General features: G+C 34.6%; 1 long non-coding RNA gene across 1 annotated transcript in view; it reads right to left on the reverse strand.

Moving 5' to 3' along the window:
- Positions 1–14,296, reverse strand: part of LOC131845597 (uncharacterized) — an 87,874-nt gene that overhangs the window by 353 nt on the left and 73,225 nt on the right. The window lies entirely within an intron of this gene.

Consider the following 14,296-nt stretch of genomic DNA (forward strand, 5'->3'; position numbering starts at 1 on the left):
GGGTAGATGGTGAGTAAAATCTTTTTATGGTCAGACATATGCGTCTACCTTCACACGTCTTCGTTTGTTGCTACTACTGGAACTCGCTCGATATTCATCTCGGCAAACTGTACTCACAGTATCTTTACGTACATTTAATCCCATCAAAAACATAAATGTGAAATGATAGCCGAGTTTAATATTATGATAATATATGCCTTGATTGTTGACTTCAACGACAAAAGAGATGAGATCTAAATGGGTGCCAAGTTCAATGGTCTGTCCTGAAATGTATTTATAACAATATAAAATATCATTTCTTCTTATAACTTAGGATAATATACTGTAGCCTAAGGTCTAACTTGGCCAGTTCTCATATACCAATTATTACTTTCGATTGCTAGTTACTATTAATATTAAAATAGGAACCGACAAGTAACATGTTTAGAACTTGCGAAGGCTACAGTATATTTCGTATATGAAAACTAGCCAAGTTAGACCTTAGGCTACAGTATATTATCCTAAGTTATAAGAAGAAATGATATTTTATATTGTTATAAATACATTTCAGGACAGACCATTGAACTTGGCACCCATTTAGATCTCATCTCTTTTGTCGTAGAAGTCAACAATCAAGGCATATATCATAATATTAAACTCGGCTATCATTTCACATTTATGTTTTTGATGGGATATCATTACTTTTTGTACATAAATTATACGAGGTACGTATTTATAACTAAATTAATACCAAATTATTTTTGATAAATTACTGTATTTTCGTATATTTACGGGGTATAATTGTCTTTTTTTTGTGTTATTTTCTATATTTTCTTGTAACTTTTAAATGTTGAAGTCCAAAGCCAATTCAGTATCAGGAATTTTTGGGCAAATCGGGGCGGTATAACGTCCACAGATGGTTGTACTCTACAATAGAGCTCTCGTGACTTGGATCTAAATTGTTAAGACGTACCCCATCTAAGGTTTTAACTCTGGAGAGTCCAACGTAAACCTGCCCTTTATTAAATATGGAGGAGCCTATGTTGAGAAGAGGACTGCCAAAACTAAGGCCTTGTGATTTGTAGATAGTAATAGCATATGTTAAGCAAATACGGAATTGTTCTCTTTCAACATATACATTATTTAATATCTGAAACTTCGTATTGACACGTTATAGTTCGTAAAGACGATTATGTAACAAATTGACTGTTATCTATTGAATTCTCAAGAAAACAATTTGTTACCAATGAGTTCTCATTCTCGAGTTAACTATACATTCCTACTTATAACTATACTAAAATTGTTATTAATTTTTGGTTTAAACTATTGTCTATACCATACGTATTTACTAAAATAATGTAATAATAATATAACCACAAATATATAAGTATAATTTAAGAAAGCTATAAATTTCGTAGCATAAATCGCAACCTTATAGGTTAGATATCGAGAAACAAAACATTGAGACATATGAGGGCGGCTGCCATTCGCTCGGACAGGTTCGCGTCAACGTTTTATCGCACCGCTCCCACACGGCGCCGCCGCGGCGCCCTATACCGAAATGTCTATTATTTAATAATTATTTATAAAAATAATGATTTTACAATATCGATGTGCGCTAAATATTGAAATAATAATTAATACCAAATCTCAGTTAATAACATAATAAATACGAAATTCGACTATACTCCTAGTTATAAGTACGAGTATATTTTAGACAGAATCTAAATTATAGCAACTAGTGTTTATCGCTCAATGCAATATTTGAAGTTTGCTAGTTATCGACACTGATGTGAAGGGGTCAACGTAAATTGGTAATGATCGACGTTTTCATACAATATTACTTTCCGTCCAGTACAAGATGACATTTTTCGCCAGGGATCAATGTCAATTGGTGGCTATCGACGTTTTCATAGAATTTTAGTATTCGTCCAGTATAAGTTGAAATATAATCAATTAAAGTGAAAAATTGTAGTAAAATGATAACAATTTACCAGTTTCAGATTTTTTCCTTTATATTCACCTAATTACCTATCTGCATGCCAAATTTGAACTTCCTAGGTCATCTGGAAGTGGGTTATAATTTTGATCTATAGTTGATCAGTGATAAAAATGACGATTTTTGGACATTAATATCTAAATAACCGTTTGAGATATGTTTATGAAATTTGGAACACATATTTATCTCGCAAGTCTCAATATATGAACCAAATTTGACAGGTTTGTGTGATAGAGTTTTTGAGTTATGAGGGGGTCAAAAGTGGCTCCAAATGGTTCGTGTAAATATACACACGGTGCTGCAAGCCAGTTTACTTGAAACTCGGCTTGACACGCTGCCGCGTGTCTAGATACACTTTTCGATCGCGTTTTTTGTTTTTATTTAATTAAACGGAAAATATCGAAATATCGGGAACTCAGCAAATAAATATAAAACGTGGTAAGATCCCGTGATTTTTACTAATTATACGTATATATTAATAATATTATAAACGCCATAGTTTGTAAGTATGAATGTTTGTTACTCTTTCACACAAAAACTACTGAACAGATTTTGATGAAACTTTGCAGTAATATAGCTTATATCAGAATAAGACATAGGCTACTGTTTAAAACAGTATTATTGAGATAGTATAAAATGAAGTTATTTCCGCTGTCTGTTCGCTTAGATCTTTTAAACTACGCAACGGATTTTAATTCAGTTTTGGGCAATAGTTACAGTGATTCTAGAGGTTGGTTTATATATATAATAAATGTACACCTGTGCGAAGCCGGGGTGGGTAGTTTTGGTACTTTTATATAGAGTTGAATATGCAATAAAAGAAAAGCAACAAGAAGTATCTTATATATAAAATTCTCGTGTCACAGTTTTCGTTCCCATACTCCTCCGAAACGGCTTGACCGATTCTCATGAAATTTTGTGAGCGTATTGAGTAGGTCTGAGAATCGGCCAACATCTGTTTTTCATCCCCCTAAATGTTAGGGGTAGTCCACCCCTAAATATTTTTTTTAGACAAAAGTTTTTGTTTCTATTTTTTTATGATACAACATACAAAAATACATACAATCCTAAATTTTCACCCTTCTGTCATCAACCCCCATTTTTTTATAGCGTTATTAATTCATATGGCAAAACAACGTCTGCCGGGACAGCTAGTATAAATATAATAAACGTATACTTAATTAATAACAAAACACATAATGGCATAATCCCGTGTTATACATAATTTTATATACAACTAGCTAGTCGCCCTAACTTTGCCCGGATGTACATGTGTTATACATAGAAACCTTTCTCTTGAATCACTCTATCTATTAAAAAAAACTGCTACAAAATCCGTTGCGTAGTTTTAAAGATTTAAGCACACATAGGGACGGACAGATAGCGACACCGACTTTGTTTTATACTATGTAATGATTATGATTCCTGTTTGATACTTCGTTCTGTTGTCAATAGTCTTTCTGAATATATTTCGTTTTACCTATACACAAATAAAATGTCAGATCTAGACACGCGGAGGCGTGACAAAGCCAAGTTCAAGTAAGAGATCTGGCGAGCAGCACCGTGTGTACGAATTATACTATAGCCTTCGCAAGTTCTAAACCTGTTACTTGTTGGTTCCTATTTTATTATAAGTAGTAACTAGACATAGCAAGTGTTGTAACTGAAGAAAAGTTTTATGTTCTATTGTATTTGAATTTATAGTTCTTTTATATTAAATTCTTGTTTTTATTTTGATACTTCAATTCCTTCATTCTATTCCTAATTGTCAGTAGTCTATATTAATATATTTTCTCCGTTTACCTAGTCTTTTTTCTTATTACTACAACAATAAGTAATATAATATATAAATAATTGGTATATGAGAACTAGCCAAATCAGACATTAGGCTACAATATATTATACTAAGTTATAAGGTAGAAATGACATTTTATAGTGTTATAAATAAATTTCAGGACTGACCATTGAACTTGGCATATATAAATATATCTCACTTCTTTTGCTGTTGAAGACAACAATCAAGGCATATATCAGAATATTGAACTTGGCTATCATTTCACATTTATGTTTTTGATGGGATACATAATATTGGTAGCAACAGGAACTATGTAACTAAAAAAAATCAACAAAAAAAACTAAGAAGAAATTAACTGATCCAAAGAATGTTTAATAACGCTCCTCGTTTAAATAATACCAAGCAAATTAACTGAACGCTACAACAAAATGGAACAGAACGGCAGCCGGTGTCGTGTCTCGCGACTAATTGGACGCGCGCCTGTCTGTCTATCTGTCTCTCTGTCTGTCCCATCCAACAACCGTGTCCATTCTGACGTGTCTAATAACGGTCGGTGTTTATTGAGATTTTTGTTAAGACAGATTTAATTTTCCCTTTATAGTTACATCGGATTTAATAAACATACGGCTGGCCTGATGTCCCTATGTATGCTTAAAACTAGGCAACGGATTTTGAAGCGGTTGTTTTTAATAGAGAGAGTGATTCTAGAGGAAGGTTTATACATATAACTAGGTTTTGCCCGCGGCTTCGCTCGCGTTAATTTATCCCCTTAGGGGTGGAATTCATTAAAATCCTTTCTTAGGGGATGCCTACGTCATAGTAGCTTTATGCATGCTAAGTCTCAGCCCGATTGGTTTAAAATTGACAAAGTTTCATACAAACTTTCATCCCCTATTTTATTCCCTTTGGGGGTAGAATTAATCAAAATCCTTTCTTCGTGGATGCCTACGTTATAAACACATATTATTCATTTATTTACTTTAATGTACAAATCTATACATATAAATAAAATTGGAGTATCTGCTTGTAATATTGAAATAACCGTTTTTTACTACATCCATTTAAATATAAACACGGCACATACACAAAAATAACATTTTTTACAATTTTTGTCTGTCTGTCTGTTTGTTCCAGCTAATCTCTGAAATGGCTGGACCGATTTTGACAGAATTTTTTTGGTAGGTAACTGATGTAATAAGGAGTAACTTAGGCTACTTTTATTTTAGAAAAATAAAGTGAAATTCCACGCGGACGAAGTCACGCGAAGTAATTACGTAGATTTGCTTAAAGACAATACTTGTGTTTGTGAAGTGTCATAGTGCGCTGGTGCAGCATCGTCCAAGAAAGAGAGCACGGCCGGCCGGAGGAGAAGACACCGAGTAATCCAGATACCTTGTACCTCCTTGTACCTTCTTTCATCTTTAAAATCAAATACAATCCACTTTCCACTTTCTATTTTCATTTGCGCATTTAGACACCAAATATTTCCAATTTGAACTGATATACCCCAGCTCCGGAGTAACGCTATCGGGGTGTCACGTCTTGTACTATCAGGTTACTCTTCCTTAACCGACATGCATACGCCTTATGTCTGAGAGAGTATCAAATTAAGATGGTACGACCACATTAAGAATTTGTAATAATTATCTGAATTTGATTTTCTTTATACGATTTTGATAATTATACTACCTGTGCAAAAAGGAAAAAGGAAACTATCAAGTATTGTACTGACTATACAGCGCCATCTTACAATTAGTTAGATTAGAGATATTCGTGTTTATTTCATAACTTATTTATAATATAAAAATGTAATAATGATACAATATCTACAAGGAAATGCTAATTAATTATGTTTTTTTCTAAAACCATTTTAAGTATTATATGTTCTACTATTTTGTATAATTTTAGTGTAATGATAGATAGAGGAAAGGAATGAAACGACTACCCTTCTTCTAAAAAAGGGGTAATCGGTTCAGAAAGTTAGTTAGGTGGAGTTAGAACAAACAGGAACTTTGAATGATTAACCAATTTTTTTTTATACTACGACGGTGGCAAGCATACGGCCCCTCTGATGGTAAATGGTTACCGTAGGCTATGAACGCCTGAAACACCAGGGGTAGCACTTGCGCGTTGCCGACCCTTAAGAAACCTTAATGAAAAACCCAATGCTGTAGTCTCGTGGGAAAACCTCGGCAGGAAGTTCATTCCACAATCTAAGTGCAAACCAACAAATTGCCACCTGATTTCTTATACTGTATTACTGAAGTTTTATCAATATCAGTTATGTAGTTTTTGCGTGAAAGAGTAACAAACATCTAACAATAATCACACTTTCGCATTTATAATATTAGTAACATAACAATAAACTCGTCTTCTCTTCTCTTCTACTTGCTGTGTCCAATAGGGTCTATAATTAATCTGCTGTGAATTTAACTACCAACCAACATGCTTACTGTAAATGTTGATGTCAATGTCGAATGCAATGCTTCAACAAATAATTATCAAATAACATGATAACGTATGTAACCGATAAATGACAAACGTGCATGGTAATAGTCGTTCATGCACGGGATTTTCATCTAATGTTAGACATAGACACCTATATAAGTATATAATGTAAATAAACTATAAAAACAATGAAAATTAAAAAAAAATTAATAAAAATATTACGTTGATTTTTTTACTTGAATTTTAATTTAAAATTCAGTTGAATTTCTCGCGATGCCTGCCAGCGAAATGCATGGCGCCTCGCAAATAGGAAGAGCAGAGGATGAAGAAGATGATGATGATGTTTCGATTTCCTATTTGCCAGCATGCCAGCAAGAATTGCGGTGAGATGGTCGTTGGGGCAGTAAAGTCCTCGAGTGGCGACCGCCGCAAGACGCAGCGTGGGAAGGCCTCCGACAAGGTGGACGACGATCTGGTCAAGATCTTTGGAAGGCGTTGGTTGCGAGCAGCGCAGGACCGATCAATGTGGGGATTTTTCGGGCTCTGTTCTGTAGTGGACATCGGTGGTATGGTGGTTTAGCATACCGCTCTACTATCCGAAGGCCGTGGGTTCGATTCACACACATTTGTATTCATGAGTATGATTGTGTTCATAGGTCTGGGTATTTTCTATGTATAATACGTATCTAAAAAAAAATGCATCCATGTATTTATATCAGTTGTCTAGTAGCCATAACACAAGCTCTGCTTAGCTTGGGACTAGACGGCGTTGTGTGAATTGTTCGGGGTCATTATTATTATTATTATTAATGATATGGTGGTTTGAAAAATTTATTTATTTATTTATTAAAACTTTAATGCACAAATACATAAATAAAGGTACACATGGCGGAGTTAACACATTGAGGCATTTTCTCCCAGTCAACCATTGGGTAAACAGAGATGTAGACAGTGCATTAAGAAATTGAAATTGAAATCTAAAAAAAATAAAATAATAAGAAGATCACTTTAATTCAAATTCAAATTCAAATTCAAAATATCTTTATTCATGTAGGTCTATTACAGACTCTTATGATATGTCAAATCTACCGTCAGTTCGGAATGATATCGAGATGAGAAGAACTGACAAGAAACTCAGCTCGTATTTTTTTCAAATAATAGTGGAACATGTTTATAATAAATATAGTTTTTAAAATTCAAATTTGGGAGAATAGAGTGACCTCCAGCATATGCTATCGCAAAGAACAAAAAATTTAATCAGTGTTCACAACCTAAACAGACCAGTCCCCACAAGTAGCACCCGTTCACGAGTATGACGTATGAGCCAGCCATCATTGTACTCAACCATATTTGAGGGAGCACATCGACCCGGCCCACCACGCCGCCACAAGTTTGAACTTTATAGCGAGCATGACTGTTTCAGGTTACTCCACTACGTCAATTATATTATTTACAGCATAGGCTGTACCGATCACAGTTTTCACCCATTACAATATTAAATTTACATTATTTAATTTACAATATGTCATTACAAATTATAAAAAATCATTTATAATAAGTTTCTTTAATGTTATTACATTATCCATGTCAATGGGAAAAATTATATGGCTCATGACAAAAGTTAAAATTGTAATTAAGTCCACACATTGTAGTCATTTAAGTAGTCGTTTATTTTATAATAAGCTTTAGAGCAAAGTGTTTTTTTTACATGTATCTTAAATTTGCCTTCACTTAAATTTAAAACACTATCTGGCAATTTATTATAAAAACGTATACAATGTCCCATGAAAGATGTACTTACTTTTTTGAGACGATAACTAGGCATATTTAATTTATTTTTATTCCTTGTATTATAAGCGTGTAAGTGACTATTTTTTGGAAATAAATTTAAGTTTTTGCGTACGTACATAATATTTTCATATATATATTGAGAGGGAACAGTAAGGATACCTGTTTCTTTAAAGCGTTCTCTAAGAGATTCGCGACACGGTAAATTATATATTGAACGAATTGCTCTTTTTTGTAATATAAAAATTGATTCTACGTCAGCCGCTCTTCCCCACAATATAATACCATACGACATTATACTATGGAAGTAACTAAAATACACTAGTTTCGCTGTTGCAGTATCAGTCAACTGTCTAATTTTTCTGATAGCAAAAGCAGCCGAGCTTAGTCTTTTGGCTAATGTGAATATATGTGGACCCCACTGCAATTTATTATCTATTACAATACCAAGAAACGAAGTCTCATCAACAAAGTCCAAAACATGATGATTCAGACTAACAGTTGTCGTTACTTGTTTTACATTTGGTAAAGAGAATTTAACACATTTTGTTTTCATTGAATTAAGCGCTAGATTATTTGATGTAAACCAGTTTAGAACATCCTCAAGAGCAATATTTATATTATTAAAATCCTTTGTATTTCTTTTCACTTTGAAAATAAGTGATGTGTCATCAGCAAACAATACTATGTCAAGTATGTTTTGAAACTGGTATGGTAAGTCGTTTATGTAAACAAGAAAAAGAAATGGGCCAAGTATAGAACCCTGGGGTACACCCATTTTTATAAATGACCCCTTGGACTTACTTCCTTTAATGTCTACCACTTGAATTCTATCGCGCAAATATGATCCAATGAGTTCTGAGGACTTTTCTCTAATTCCATAATGTTCTAGTTTGCGTAATAATATCTATCCTATGGCCAACGCAATCAAACGCTTTAGGGAGATCACAGAAGACACCAATGGCATCCTGTGAATCTTCCCAGGCACCGAAAATACTTTGTATTAAGTTAATGCCTGCATCAGTAGTAGACCGTCCACTCATAAATCCGAATTGCTGTTTATGAAATAAATCATGTGTATTAAAATGAGCTAACATTTGTGTAAGTAGTATCTTTTCAAAAATCTTACTAAATACTGGTAAAATTGAGATAGGTCTAAAATTTGATATATTGTTTTTGTCACCGGATTTAAATAGCGGTATTATTTTACTCACTTTCATTAGATCTGGAAAAATACCTTGATCAATGCTCATATTAAATATTTCAGTCAAATGTGAAGCAACTTCACTTATTACAGTTTTCATTACTCTAACTGACATACCCCAGATATCCTCAGTTCCTTTTAGATTGAGAGCGTTGAACGTTTTTATTACACAGGAGCAACTGATATGATGAAAAGTAAAGTCATGAACGCAAGGATTTATGGTATTTTTTAATAATGTTTCAGCTAAACTAGGTGATGAATTTAAATTTTCCGTAGCTTTGAGAGGTATTGTTGAAAAGAAATTATCAAAAGTTTGAGCAACTAGTTCTTTATTATCAATAATAACGCCATTTTCTGCTTTTAACTCATATTCTGACTGGCACTACTAAATAATATGATTAAATATAAATACATATGCGAATATACTTATAAACTATAATACATAATATGAATAAATAATTATACATATATAAATATATACATACTACATACACGTACGTACCTACATACATACATACACATACAATTATCCCATGAAGAAATGTATTTTTTTTTTATATTTTTGAATACCGATAATATAGTTAAAACCTCGTAGCTTTTCATACAGTCAGTTCAAAACGCTCCTGATCTCCAGAACCGCAATTTTATGCACTGACCATTCCGACTCGACGCATTCGTACACCAGCAGCGAGGCGTCATTTCATCGTGTTTCTTAATTAATTAATTGGACATAAGACGCTGTGCAACACAACATGGAACTAATTAACGAGTCCACATCTCGATGTCTCGTTTATTAATGCAAACTGATTAGATTGGTATGTATTTTTAAACGTCTACACCAGGGATGAGCAACGCGCGGCCCGCGGCTTGCGGCCCGTTTTTTTTTTTTTGGATTTTTTTGGATTTCCCTAGCAATTCAACGTGGAAATGCTGCGAGCGTTATGGGAACCTTTAAGCCGGGTACGAAACGGGACAATCATAGCAATTAACTTTTAGGTGTTTTTTTTTTTATCTGTTTTTTTTTTATTGTATGTATTAATGTAATTATTATTGTAATTAATTTTAGGTAAATAAAATTTCTCAGATTGCCGTGAAGACGAAATTATTTATAATAATAATAATCGTTTATTCAGCATCACAGTACAGAGTATTAATATAGAAATCTTAAAAACTAATGTTTCGCTATGAGCTGAGCTCCACTCAGCTTGTGCTGCAGCGTTGATTTTCAGTTTACACACAACGCCGCGCCGTCGTAAACTAATTCAATCAATCACCTGATTATCCAAGATGGCCGATAAATGTTAAACAGAAATTAAGTTCGTTTTGTTTCATGCGAAATCACTAAATTTATTAATTAGTAAAAAATTTTGTTAATCCCGAAAATCCCGGGATTTGTTACATAAAATCCCGGGATTTTCGAGATCGATATTTCGATCGGGATCAAATCCTCTAGGTAGGTACGAATAGCGCTTATAAATAGATTTTTCCACAGGATACAACTAAAACACTGTCACGTGATTACTTGGATTTGTTAAAATTGGACAATGAAAACTTTTATCTAGTAATACTATTAGCTGAGATTATTAATTGGCATTGGACAATTTAATATAACAAGTAACATGTAAAATTCCACCGTTAATCTATATAAAATAAATAAATAAAAAGAAAAGGTACACGAACAAGGTATCTGAATAAATGAAATCTGAGTGCGTAGCGATTTCTATGTTGATTATCGCATGCCTCTTACTTGTTGTACTGTAATCTTATATATAAAATTCTCGTGTCACAGTTTTCGTTCCTATACTCCTCCGTAACGGCTTGACCGATTCTCATGAAATTTTGTGAGCGTATTGAGTAGGTCTGAGAATCGGCCAACATCTATTTTTCATCCCCCTAAATGTTAGGGGTAGTCCACCCCTAATTTTTTTTATTTTAAGGCAAAACAACGTTTGCCGGGACATCTAGTTATTTATATAAAAAAACATCTCTTAAAAAGAGCAACACACAAGTTTCTTGCTCATTCTTCTTGTGATGAATCTGCATTCCGAATGAGTGGTACAATCAAAATATGACTATTCAAAAGTGCTTGTAATGAGTTTATTTGAATAAAGATTATTTCTATTTCTAATTCTGAAATATTTGAAGAAATCTTGAATGTAACCTGTACAGAGCCATCAACTCGCATCATTGATTTAACAGCTTATTCAGTGCGCATTAACAGAAAATAAAGAGATCCCACGTCCCCGGAATGGGCTCAGAATGGGTCCAGAACGGGTTTTATACGCACCCCTTTCGGGATAATGTCAAGTTAATCCACGAATCGATGGAGTCGCGACGCTGTTGCGATTGGAAACCGGCTCGTATACGAGGTTTATTGTGCGAGATAATGTTCACCTATGTATACGAGTACTATCACTTACTTTGGGTTTTTATAAAGGTTTATAGCTGCTGTTAGTCCAGCGGTTTAGCACACCTTACTTCCAATGGTTGCGGGTTCGATACCTCGCACGGCACAAACATATATAAGTCCCGTCAAAATCGGTCCAGCCATTTCAGAGATTAGCCGGAACAAACAGACAGACACAAAAATTGTAAAAAAAATATTTTGGTGTATGCACCGTATTTATATTCATATGCATGTAGTAAAAAACGGTTATTTCAATATTACAAACAGACACACCAATTTTATTTATATGTATAGATGAGGTAAGAACTCGTAAAACTATAATGTTCATAAATTGGAGACCTCAGAATCACCGGGAAAAAGGCCATCCATGGCATATAAAGGGCATTTCACCTGAGATCCGGATCTGGCCGGATGTGCGCGTGCAAATGGTTTTATTATCCGGCGCACCCGGTCGTCCGGTCGTAATGTTTAAGAGCCACCTGTAAGTGGTCTCTCGAAGGGGGATTCAGGTGTAGTGTTATTGAAATTCGAGTATCAATATGTTTATTGTATGTTCTGAAAGTTGTTCCATTCCATTTATGAAATGAAGATGAATTGAGGAACTCGGTGGTTTAGTGGTTTAGCACATCAGGTTGCGGGTTCGATGCATGTACAAAATACTATATAAATAATTTTGAAACTTATCTGAAATGCAAAGGGTTTTACTGAGAAGCGTTGTGGCTTACTCCGGCCTTAAGGGTCGTTAGTTCAAATCTACATGTCACAAAAAAACTTTTTATGTCATTTTATACTTCTGACTATATCTCCATTGAAACATTGATATAGCATTATGTCCTACTTCGGCTTCACCTAGTTAGTTTAAAGCTGTGTGTCATAAAAGAAATATGTTAAAAATTGTGTAAAACTACGCAACGGATTTTGAAGCGATTTTTTTAAATAGATAGAGTGATTCTAGAGAAAGGTTTATTCTTCTAAAGCTTCTAGCCAACAACCCAGCAAAAAGATTAAAAAGATCAAATATCCTTGAGCTGGATGAAAGATTTCTAGGTACCTGAAACATGGGGACCTTGTCAAAGGATAGAGATCCTCCCACGCCTACTACCAACAACTCACCTGCTTATAGTACCAGTATTAATAGCAGATACCCAACTACCAAAAAAAAAGTATAATTATATAAATAATCGAAATACTAACGATAGACGAGTGACAGAGCATCTGACTACCCTGTTTGGGATAACGGCCGTGAAACACATCAATGTGAACAAATCGTTTAAAAGTTTATTAAGATGTACCTACGAGTATAAGAAATAAGGTAAGGAACCTTATTTCTTATACTCGTAGGTACAACGAAAACATTATTAAGGCTCGATGCCTTATTTCTACCTTATACTCGTAAGTGCGTTGAAATTCAATAGTTAATTTAACTACAAAATGATTTTGAAGAAATGTCATAAATATATTTTACTTTCAGATGGGCCGTATGCTTGTTTGCCACCATAGTAGTACCACAGATGTAGTATAAAAAAAATCATTACATAATTTTATATTTTTTTTTACATTGAATAACTTTTTTAAATTAATTTCTTAGTACACATTTGACAGGTAATATGAATTTTGTAATAGACTGAAATATACCTAATATAATTTAAACAGAAACTTTAGTTTAAATAGAAAAAAATATATACAAACAATTCCCGCAGGAAAACGGTCCAGAGCATCCTCCCAACTGTTAAAAAATGCACAAACACTCCACCTAACTCCTTGTTCCGTATGAAAATTTAACCGGAGCGCCGGAGCTTACAGGTGGCCGGTAAATTCCTTTGCGAGCCGGATAATGCCGACATTACTATGCCCGGGTCGCCTGGACGCTGGGACGAAACGCATGAAACTTCTAACTTTTCTACATCTTATTCGGGAATAGAATTATGTTATTGGATTTGGAAGAACATATATATAGTAATAATAATAATCTCAGGACAATTCACACAGCGCCATCTAGTCCCAAGTTAAGTTAGCTAAAGCTTGTGTTACGGGTACTAGATAACTAATAGTACATAGACAATTTTTTTTCGTAAATACATACATATAAATATACATAGAAAACACCCAGACGGATACAAACAATCATACTCACGAATACAAATGTGTGTGCCGTGCGAGGAATTGAACCCGCGACCATCGGACGTAAAGCAGTGTGCTAGACCGCTAGACCACCGAAGTCGTCATAGTAGACTAATAAAAGGAGAAAAATCGAGCGCGCGACCAGCTCTTGCATTTCCGCGTTCTTTAAACGTGCGTGCAAAGGACCTTTTTGTCATCTATACCACAGATAATATAATATTACATATCTATACTAATATTACATAGCTGGCGAGTTTATTTGTTTGAACGCGTTAATCTCAGGAGTCAGAGTGACCGACATAGCCCGAAGAATTGCGACTCTGAAGTGGCAATGGGCAGGGCACATAGCTCGTAGGACAGATGGCCGTTGGGACAGTAAAGTCCTCGAGTGGCGACCACGGACCGGAAGACGCAGCGTGGGAAGGCCTCCAGCAAGGTGGACCGACGATCTGGTCAAGATCGCTGGAAGGCATTGGATGCGAGCAGCGCAGGACCGATCGTCGTGGAGATCTTTGGGGGAGGCCTATGTCCAGCAGTGGACATCTTCCGGGCTGC

Source organism: Achroia grisella, unplaced genomic scaffold (assembly GCF_030625045.1).
Source record: "Achroia grisella isolate CSIRO2021 unplaced genomic scaffold, CSIRO_AGI_Agris_v1 utg478, whole genome shotgun sequence".
Lineage (NCBI taxonomy): Eukaryota > Metazoa > Arthropoda > Insecta > Lepidoptera > Pyralidae > Achroia > Achroia grisella.